General features: G+C 35.6%; 1 pseudogene; it reads left to right on the forward strand.

Moving 5' to 3' along the window:
- The first annotated feature begins 549 nt into the window (after positions 1–549).
- On the forward strand, positions 550–858 carry LOC111150604 (annotated as a pseudogene).
- Positions 859–11,903: the final 11,045 nt, after the last annotated feature.

The following is an 11,903-nucleotide window of genomic DNA, read 5'->3' on the forward strand; positions in this document are numbered from 1 at the left end:
CTTTAAATAAGAAAACAGGTGGACATGACCTATCCTTAAGAACTAATTCAAGTGTTTACTATGTCCTTTTGAGAATTCTTTATTCATTCCTAATAAAGAATCCTATATATTTAGTATACACTTGTTTTCTTTGTTAAAGGCAACACTGGAGTCTTGTCTTTCAATTATAATGCCTTATCAACATGCATTGTTTCAGATTCAAAAGTGACCTTACTCTAGTTAGAAAATAATTTTTTTCATTCTATAGAAAACTGCTTTGTTTTATTATTTGAGCATAGATTTAGAGCTAACTGATTTTGAGCTATGAAATCTTGTTTTCTATGGATTTATTCTTTTCCTTTGTTGCTAGTTAGATTTTAATTTATATATAGTCTTTACCCCTTTAAGCGAATGGTTAGACTTTAAAGCACCATTCATAAAACTATTATTATATAATACTAATCTGATATCTTTATAAAAAGACGAATAAAAAGATGAACATAGTCCCACATTCACATGGCCCCAGGGGTCGGACTGCCAGTCTCCTCAGAGACTGCAGAAGCCAGAATCATGTCGGGACAGGTGTTTACAAAGTTTCTTCCCCACTTTGATTGAGTTTGAATTGAAAGGAAGGCAGCCGAAACTGTAACCAGATGAGATACTATGCTTCCAGAAAAATCTCAAGGAAAAGTATGGTAAGCAACACTATTAGCTGTTGGGTCGGGCTCTAGAGGAAAGGGTGGAGAAATTCCACCTGTTGGTGTGAAATCTGGAGATCAAGTTCTTCTCCCCGAATACGGAGGCAAGAAAGTAGTTCTACATGACAAGGATTGTTTCTTATTTAGAGATGGTGACATTTCCGGAAAGTATGCAGAATGAAATAAATCATTATCGAAATGGCATCGTCCATTCCAGTGAAGCTGTGAAATCTTCCATCACGTAAATAATTTGCATGTCTTTCTTTTATTATAAATTAATAACATCAAAGTGAATGACATCCAGTGCCTCTAAAATTTAGTTTCAGTGTACTGATATAAACATTACCAAATAAAAATGCACAAACAAAAAAAAAAGAGATGAATATGAAACCAAGTGATAGAATATCAGCACAATTATAATAATAGCAACATAACCTTATGAGAAGTTGTTTACAAAGTTAAATTTAATTTATGCCCCCAAAATACTAAAAATGATATCAATACGTACTTCTGAGAAACAGGGATTTCCAAGAAAAGGAAACTGATGTGTAAAGTACTTACAATTCAAAACTACACTGAAGTCCTAATTTTCTTTTAACAACTTACACCAACATGTGAGAATAAAAGTGTGTATACAAATAATCTTATGCTTAAAATCTTCTCTCAAGCCTAATCTATCAAGTGAAAAAATATGTTAAAATGCATTCTATGGACTTTCACACTAGTGCCTTGCCTGTAAAAGGTCAAAGAATAACAATATTTAGCACAATTTTTGAAGGAACCATTAACATATTACAGATTTTGGCACACGTGTGTGTGTGTGTGTGTGTGTGTGTGTGTGTGTGTGTGTGTATAACTGTTGAAACTTATTCTGCTAGAACAAATTGCCTAATATACAGGTTATTTTCCTGGAAGAAATACACCATTCAGTCCATGGATAAGGTCCCACGCCTGCTAGATAAGTCTAAAACGAAGAACCAAATATCAAAAGTTTGACAGTGAGTGAAACTTGCATCTTTTAAGAGGCCAAATGATAAATATGATGGTAGAAGGACAGTCACCTCAGGAAAGCATGTCATGAGTTAGGAGGGATGGGATTTTAAGACCTTCGAGGTAAATGATATTTCATCAGAAAATTCATCCAGTTTGTTGTTATTTCCTTACTTATGTATTTTTTTTAATTTTCACTATCTATGGTAAAGTTGTATCTTAGAATTTTGACCAGAGCATAATTGTGACCACACATAACATTAAGGAGCAAGACAAAATCCTAGTTCCTCTAGGGTTAGAGTGTTCAACGATGAAACAGTAAAATACACTTAAGAACAAAGTAAAAAAATCAATGGAATCAGAGTTGAAGTTGAGGGGTTTACTCTCTTTTTCCTATGGACGCTATTTCCCTTCATTGTGAATCTTGAACGTATGCATTTTTGTAAAGATCAAGAAAATTCCTTTATGTATATTAATTTAAAAACATCTGCAAAGTAATCAATATTCAAATAAGTTAGCACTAAAAGAAAGAAGGAGCAAGAAGTATTCTCTTTATGGTCATTGGTTGTGAGAGCGAGGCTGCACAGTGGCAGGATGGGTTTGGTATTCCAGCATGGAAAAGTAATGATAAATACTTTGAAAATAATTTCATAATGCACTCAATTAAAACTTATGCCTACATTATGGACAAACAGGAGCTTGTGGCCACAGAGGTCTAGAAATGTGAGAAGGGCAACCATGGAATACAGAAAAGTTATGTAGAAAATAGGAAGGGAATGATGGCTTGGTGAGAACAACAAGTGCGACAACCAGGATGGTGTACCCAGTTCAGACTGTCTACTCATTTGATGTATCATTGACCTCTGAGGCTAAGGAAGCCTCTAGGCTAGGTCTAGAGATTTTCTATTTTCCCTAGAGAATCGATCATAGACTGGGCAAGTCTATTTATATACCTACTGTTTTTCTGATTTTTGCCTAGATCCTTACTGTCACAGGTACAGAAGATGAATTCAATCCACCCTGTGGCTCATACTTGGAACCAGAAAGGTTTCTAAACATGCTTCAGAAGACACTATTACCCAAAAAAAAAAAAAAAATATATATATATATATATATATATATAATAGTTATTAGAGGCTGGCAAACGACTACTTTTTATTCTTTGCCACAACAGAAAATAAAACTAACATATATTGTTCCATAGGCCCCTTGTGAACTTATCTACATAAAGCTGCTGAGAATTTGAGTTAATAATTCTTACTTCTCTATTTTGCATTTTAGTTGAAATCCCAGTGCACTTTAGCAAAAGAGGATCAAGTAAGTTATTGTTGATTTAAAAACGAATTCCACATCAACAAAGCTACATCAAATTCTAATATCTCATTTGAAGACTCAGTTTTGCCAAATGTAAATTCATGACATGAAATAACTTAATATACCAATATGGGTTCAAAAAAACCACCTAAATCTCTCAATTTTTATATCATGCATTCTAGGTTATTTAATGAAAACTCTTCCAAGTCCTAAGATTCCATTCTAATGGAATTCCTAGTTAAAGCTCCTGAACTTATTATAAGCTTAATCAGCAACATAGCTTTTAGTTAACATAAAATAAATATACAACATGATATTAACAGGTCTTTTTAGTAGTAAATATTAGTGCTTTATAAACAACCAAATTAGTCACTTTTTTTCCAGACATAAATACCCTTGACATTGAGTTTAATACTAAAGAGTCTGACTATTCTTGAGAAACATCAAAACATCAAGAAATATCAAAGTTCTACTATATCTAGAATACTGCTATTTTATTGAGATACATACATAAGTCACTTAGTCTAGTGAGGGATCCAAAATGACCCCTCCAGCCTTTTCTTTCTCAAAGCAGCCTAGATCTGCCCTTATCTTTATATGGTCAGTGATCCCCTGATTGAAGGAAACTTCCCTCCTTTGAGACAAATAAACCACCATTCATCTCTCTGCTATCTCTCCAACCTCTGCTTACTCTAAAGACAGTTGATAATGTTGTCAATACAAAGATACACAAGTAAAATGTTTTACAGAAGAGATGATTCTTGGACCAGCAAAGTTTGGGGTTATTAAAAGTGCAGTGTTTTGTTTCTTTAAATGATCCAACCCCATTATGCTCTCTAGAGAAAACTTAAAAAGGAAAACAGAAACCTACAAAACTATCTCATTGAGTACAATATTCAATATCTGATCAAGTAAGAGTCAGAAGTTTAACAAAGGTGAAGGGTAGTTAACGTGAAATAAGACAGAGTCAACAAACACCTAATGAAGGCAGACTTGAGGAGAAAAACAATGTTTTGGGGATATAGTCTCATTCAGTGACAGGAGAGAGAGGTACTAGTTCAGTGAGGGGGCAAAACATAATTGAGCATGAGCTGAACAAAGAACATTAGGAAGCATTTTTAGTTCTATAACAATAAGCATGTAGGACCAGACTGTTACTTGAGCATTTCTACTTGAAAGGAAACAGCTCAACAAGTAAGGAGTAATAAGAAACAATTTCTAAAGCACAGACAAAAAGTATGGTATGCAGAGAATATATATGCCAGAAACATATTACAGAGCAACTATTACCATTATTTATCTGTCACAGTGTTCTTTTTTTTTTTTTAGTGAAATATAGTCTATGCACAATACTCCATTAGTTTCAGGCATACAACATAGTAGTTCAAAAGCTCTATATTTTATGCTCTGCTCTTCTCAAGTGTAGCTCCTGTCACCATGCAACACTATTACAATACTATCAACTGTATTTCCTATGCTGTGCCTTTTGTTCCCACGATTTACTCATTCCATAATTAGAAGCCTGTATCTCCCATTCTCCTTCACCCTTTTTGCTCACCCCCAACCCCTCCCCTCTAACAACATTCAGTTTGTTCTCTGTATTTATGGGTCTGGTTCTGCTTTTTGTTTGTTCATTCATTTGTTTTACTTTTTAGATTCCATATATAAGTGAAATCATACGGTATTTGTCTTTCTCTGACTTTTTTCATTTAGCACAATATCCCTTAGATCCATCCATGTGGTCGCAAATGGCATTCTTTTTTATGGCTGAGCTGTCAGAGCTTTGAATTCAGGTGAGTTTATGGTTGAAATTTATGTGGGGGTGATACAGTGTGTGTGTATTTGTGTGTGGGTGTTTTGTGACAGACTTTAATACCTCCATAAATGACTTGAGTTTATACAATCATTAAGGATCTGATAGGGGTCTGTAATTGTTCGGTTATACTTTACTGAATTTTATGAGGGTAATTATATGGTTTAGTGGTATTTGCAAATTTGGAGATTTGCAAAGGTCTCAGGACATATACCTTGGGGCTGCTGAGAGTTTGTTTTATATACATGTGTAAATGAGCTGGCTCCATATGATTTTCTTTACTATAGCTTTATAATCATCCACCAAAATGGAGAGTAGCTACACATGATGGAAGGGGGCTATGCTTTCTCTATCCTGCCCTGTTCAACACTATACTTGGTTTATGTCTCTGGTGCGATAATGCTTATGTTTTTCTTTTGCTTTTTTATTCCTATTTTCTGGTTCTCATTGTTTCAGATATCATTAGCAGGTATTCAAAGAAAAGATTTTTGCTCAAGGGTTGAAAATATCAAGAAAAAGTAAATGGTCTTTTTTTTTTTTAAAGCCTAAACTGGCTTTTGAGCAACACAGTGGTAGATCGGAGTAAATTAAGGTTCAGAGTTTATCCTCCAGCAAGAGAACAAGAAACAACATTGAGAAAGAATGACAACCCCACACCACTCTAGCCACTAGCACAGCAGAGGAGAATCACCAAGGCTGAGGACAGGAAGTGCAAGCATATCCATATTCTCTGTCCAACCTGGTATGAATTACCCCAGTGTGTCCTTCTGCTTCTTTAATACTTTGAGGCAATTAAAATCAACTTCCTCCCAAAGAAGGGAAAGCACAGGGACTCCCAGACAATGGTAGGGCTTAAAAGACAAAGTCTCAGCTTAGGTACCTGGGAATAAAGTGAATAGCAGCAAAAGGCCCACCATTATGCTTGTTCTCGCCTAGAAAAATTGTAACAAATGCCAAGAGTATCTAATCATATGGTCAATAAGCAGTCTTCATAAAAAGAGAGCAAATATAAGCAGAAATAAGGGAATGATATATAAATAACAGTAATTCCAATGGGAATAGCTGAATAAACTATTAGCTTGAACAGAAAGAATCAATATAATAACCACTGCATTCTTTTACTGTATAAGTTATAGATACCACAAAAAATACACGAATAGAATGTTGGCTGTACTTATTGTTTAAAAATAACCTCAGGGGCACCTGGGTGGCTCAGTGGGTCAAGCCGCTGCCTTCAGCTCAGGTCATGATCTCAGGGTATTGGGATCGAGTCCCGCTTCGGGCTCTCTGCTCAGCAGGGAGCCTGCTTCCCTCTCTCTCTCTCTGCCTGCCTCTCTGTCTACTTGTGATCTCTCTCTGTCAAATAAATAAATAAAATCTTAAAAAAAACCTCAAATTTTTAATATCTGGGCTTAAATAAACAAGGACTTTTGCCACCCAAACTAAGATTGATTTATTACTTTAACATTCCAAGTATCTTAAAAAGGTGTGACTTATGACAATATTTTAATGTTAATCCTCTTTTCTTAAAGATCTAAAAAAGAGGAGCACCTGGGCAGCTCAGGTGGTTGGGTGACCCACTCTTGGTTTTGGTTCAGGTCATGATCTCAGGGTCCTGGGATTGAGTCCTGTATAGGGCTCCCCATTCAATAGGGGGTCAGCTTAAGGATTCAATTTCCACCTCTCCTTTGGTGCCTTCCCCCAACTTGCTCTCTCTCTCTCAAATAATTGAATAATTTTTTAAAATCTGAAAAAGAAACTTTAACAATTACTGACAGTGAACATTTATTGAATATGCAGTAAATGTATAATATTGTACTGAATGCATTACCAATATTAAGTTATAATTCTAATATTTTCATAGTGTAAGAATTACTAATTTTTTCTTTTTCTTTTTTTTTAAAGATTTTATTTATTTATTTGAGAGAGAGAGACAGTGAGAGAGCATGAGCGAGGAGAAGGTCAGAGAGAGAAGCAGACTCCCCATGGAGCTGGGAGCCCGATGTGGGACTCAATCCCGGGACTCCGGGATCATGACCTGAGCCGAAGGCAGTCGTCCAACCAACTAAGCCACCCAGGCGTCCCTCTTTTTCTTTTTTTTTTAATTTTTTAAAATATTTTATTTATTTGTTTGACAGAGAGAGAGAGACCACAAGTGGGCAAAGAGGTAGGCAGAGACAGAGAGGGAAGCAGGCACCCTGCCAAGCAGAGAGCCCAATGCAGGGCTCGATCCCAGGACCCTGAGATTATGACCTGGGCCGAAGGCAGAGGCTCAAACCACTGAGCCACCCAGGTGCCCTTTTTTTTTTCTTTTTAAATACCAAAAGTATCAAGGACTTCTCTAAAAAATTAATCTCATTTTATAGCTATTAGTACTGCTTATTATTTAATATTTTACACACAAAAATCTATTGAAGGTCTAAGGAATTAATGATTCCTATTTTAACCTAAAACTGAAAAAAAAGGGACTCCTGGAATACTGAATATTTATCAGTACTACATTCTGTGAGCAATTACCTATTTCTTTATTTCTCTGTCTCTCTCCTATGTCTTTCTCATAAGGTTGAAGTAAGTCATGAACTTACTGAGTCAAGGTAAAATATTTTTCAAGAGTCAAGGCTGAAACTACGCTTACTGTGGGGGAGATGACTGCAATTTTTGCCCTATATTAGGATCCCTGCTCAGGACAATGGCATTAAAATGAGAACCAATGCAAGCAAACTGTAATTAGAGGTGGAGCCACATATGATCTATGTGTCTCCATAGTGGTCTCGGGAAGAACAGAGACCACGATGGGTCAAATCATGTTTGTGAGAAAAGACAAAAGGAAGAAGAGCAACTATATGAGGTGAGAAAAATATAATGGAAACAATTAGAAGTGATCTTTATGACACCAGTTGGGGGTTTACCACAGATGCTTTTACCAAATTAGTTAGTGCTAAAGCAAAATACAGTGATGAAGATGACTCAGATTTATCTTAATTGGGAATGTGGGATAGTAATTAAGGTTGATTTGAATTTTAAAGGGGTTAGACTCTAAGTGAGTATAAAAGTCGACATTCCTACAAAAGGGGGACATTGGACTTTAGGAATGAAAAACAAGCAAGGAAAGAGATGGAGACAAGTTTTGGATACTGGCAGGTTTTTTTTGTTTTGTTTTGTTTTGATTTTTTAGATTTTTAAACTTTTATGTATTCGAGATAGAGAGCAAGAGAGCATGAGCCAGGGAGGGGGGCAGCGGAAGAGAGGGAAGCAGGCTCCCCAATGACCAGGGAGTCTGACATGGACCCTGGGATCATGACCTGAGCTGAAGGCAGATGCTTCACCAACCGAGCCACCCAGGTGCTCCTGGATACTGGTAGTTTTAGGGCCTTTCAGTATGCCTTCGGAAAATTGAGAAATCCAGAAATAATTAAAAACCATGGATTTTAATCGCCATCAGGGTAAAAATTATCTTGTTCACCAGTGTATTCCTAACATAAAGGTATCTCACTCTCTCTAAATACTGCTTGAATGACTGACTGATTGCACATTCTAAACTGCAGTACTGATATCTCCCACCTTTAAGCATTACCCAGAGACGGTAATCAATAATAAAATAAATAATAAAATAATAAATAAATAATAATAAATAGGTCTCAATCCAGACCTAACCCACAGCAGAGCTCTGAACAGCAATGAAACATCCACCAGTGACCATGTTCTGACAGGTTTTTAAACTTGTCTAAATTAAAGTTCCAAAAGGATACTTCTAACTTCGGTTAGGATCTCAGAATAATGCATTTTATAAATAGCAAGAGAATTTTTTTTTAAAAGAAGCACTTATCATGCAAGAAAAAGGACAACACTGCTTCAAGAATAATGATCAGTCAGTGGTACCTTTTTAATGAGAAGATTTATATCCCATTGTTTCCAGTTTAAATGTCAATGTGCATACATATAAACATCTGGAAAAACAGTTTTCAATAGTTCTTGCTATGTAAAGGTCATATAGACCTTGCAAATATTGCTACATCTCTAACTAATCTCGTCCATTTCTTGAGGTCAAATATGAAATCATATCCCTTTCCACAACCCAGAATTTTCAACTTCTGATAGCGGATCCAAAAAATTTCACATTCCTCTATTTTTAAGAGCTCATATGAAGCCATATGCAATTAGCATATGTTCTACTGTGGTATGCTCTGTCAACACCAGTTCTATGATCAACGACACACCCTAACTGTTGAATCATCAAAACGCTACAGCAGTATTTTACAACTTCAGTTATGCATAATGTGAAGTAATATGAATGCCTGCCCTCTGTAAATATGAGAGGCAGTGTGTTTAGCTCCACATTTTATTTCGCTTTCAGGATTACACTACTCACTAACTCCAACAAAAGCAATATAATAAGAAACACTGCCTCACAATGTCCATCAATTGCAAAAATTCCCCATCTAACTCTGTCCATCAATTGCAAAAATTCCCCATCTAACACCAGTGCCAGAAGAAGAATCTTATTATGCTAATTCAGTGATTGTATATGGATTCACATATTCAAGTATATGTAAGAGAATACAAAACAAACACAAATTAGATAAGCAGTGAGATACTGAAGTTTTTTTTCAAAGATGTTAAAGAATGTGTTTGAAATCATCCAACATAATTGCATCATTATAGAAAGCAAGGCAAAATGTATATGATTAGCTCAAGGTCACACAGGTAGACAGTACATCCTAGAGAATTCACTGTTCACCTTTGACTAAATATTTTTACCATTATACTTCATTTTTATACTGGCATTAACTACCACCAATTCAGCACTAACTGTAACTTGACAGCTTTAAAAGGACTTCATTGAAAATATTTTGAAAGCTTGTCTTGCTGGAGTGGTAAGAGATGAGGTGGGATCCAAGGTGGCCTGAGGGATCAGGGAGTCTGAACTAGATTAGATGCATGGGAGACATATGCTGAAGACTTATGAGCAAAAGGAAAGATGAGAAAAATATATTTTTAGCAAGGTTAATTTGTTATTAATTTACAGGATAAGGTGGAGAAAACCTTGCCATCAGTTGGGTCAAAATTAGAGCACTGAATGAATGAATGCAATACCTAAGATAAGGTTCTGTGATTTGAGGTTTCCAAAATAAATGACCCGCAATAATTACACAAACACTGAAATTTACCTTTAAAATAATTTTTAGTACTATTAATCAAAATGTGGGGCTCACTTAGCACAAACTGTTTCAAACCCCACTAATGTAATCTGCCATAACTGAGGAGCTCATAACTGGGGCTCCAGACTGGCATGTGTTATATCAGTGCATCTGTCAACTCCAGGATGATCAGAAAGCTTTGGAATTTTGTTCAAACTTTTATTACAAGGATTCTAAGACTGTTGCCTTAATAACAAAGAAGCCAGCATTCTGAGATCTGGGCAGCATGCTGGCCCCTGCCCCCCGGTAATGAATTCATTAAATGAAACCAAGTGCCTGCTTTTATATAGCCTTGACTCACCACAGGTCTGTGCTCTCCTACATAATGGAATTAGAGCAGAGTCTTTTGTTTGTTTTTATTTTCAAAGCAAGAAGCAGTCTCCAATCCTATCCTGAATATAAAATTGATACTATAGGAAGCTGTTTTAAGTCATATGGTTTGACTGAATCAATATATGGAATAGCCTAGTAAATGCTATTCTTATATGCATTCAAGAAATAGGCATTTCTTTTATTATTCATTGAAGTGTAATTAATATATAATATTATATTAGTTTCAGGTATGCAACATAGTAACTGGACACTTTTATGCATTGCAAAATTGTTACCATAATAAGTCTGGTTACTATCTGTCATCTTACAAGGTTGTTATAAGTTTATTGCCTATATTATTGACTATATTCCCTGTGTTGTACATTATATCCCCATGATGTATTCATTTTAGAGCTGGAAGTTTGTGTTTCTTTTTTTAAGTTTTGGGTTTTTGTTTGTTTGGTTGGTTTGTTTTGTTTTGTTTTAAGTAGGCTCCATTCCCAGCATGGAGCCTAATGTGGGGTTTGAACTCACAACCCTGAGATCAAGACCTGAGCTGAGAAAAAAAAGTAGGATGCTTAACTGACTGAGCCACCCAGGCATCCCTGGAAGTTTGTATTTCTTATATTCCTTCACCCATTGCCACATGCTCCCATCCACACTAATCCCTCTTTTACTCTGGCAATCACTCTGGCAATCTGTTCTCTGCATCTGTGAGTAGGAGATCTGTTCTATTTTGTTTATGTTTGATTTGCTCTGTAAATTCCACATATAACTGAAATCATGCAGTATTTGTCTTTCTTTGACTTATTTCACTTAGTGTAATACCCTTAAGGCCTATTTATCTTCATTGCCACAAGTGGCAAAATTTCATTCTTTTTTATAGTTAAGTAATATTCCACTGTGTACACACACACTACACCTTCTTTATCCAAACATCCATTGATGGACACTTAAGGTTTTTTCCTTATCTTGGCTATTGTTAATAATGCTACAATAAACATGGGTGTGCAAATATCTCTTTGAGATACTGATATCACTTTCTTTAGATATATACTGAAAAGATACCTAGATCACATGGTACTTCTATTTTTAATTTTTTTGTGGAACTACCATACTCTTTTCCACAGTGGCTGCACCAATTTATATTCCCACAAACATTGCATGAGGGTTCCCTGTCCTCAGTACTTTTGCCAACACTTGTCTGTTGGACAACAGGAATTCTGACAGGTATAAAGGGATATCTGATTGTGGTTTGGATTTGTATTTCCATGATGATTACTAATATTGAACATCTTTTCATGTACTTGTATGCCATCTGTAAGGCTTTGGAAAAAATGTCTATTCAGATCCTCTGCTCATTTCTTAATCAGTTTTTTTGTTGTTGATATTGTTGTAGAGTTTTATGAGTCAATAATGATCCCTTTTTTGGAATATTAACACTTTATCAGATAATAGATTTGCAAATACCTTCTCCCATTCGGTAGATTACCTTTTTGTTTATTTGATTTACTTCATTATGCAGAAGCTTTTAGTTTAGTGTAATCCCATTTATTTTTCCTTTTGTTTCCCTTGCCTTTGGAGTCAGACCCAAAAAAC

Source organism: Enhydra lutris, unplaced genomic scaffold, assembly GCF_002288905.1.
Source record: "Enhydra lutris kenyoni isolate GAN:26980312 unplaced genomic scaffold, ASM228890v2 scaffoldscaffold23, whole genome shotgun sequence".
Taxonomy (NCBI): domain Eukaryota; kingdom Metazoa; phylum Chordata; class Mammalia; order Carnivora; family Mustelidae; genus Enhydra; species Enhydra lutris.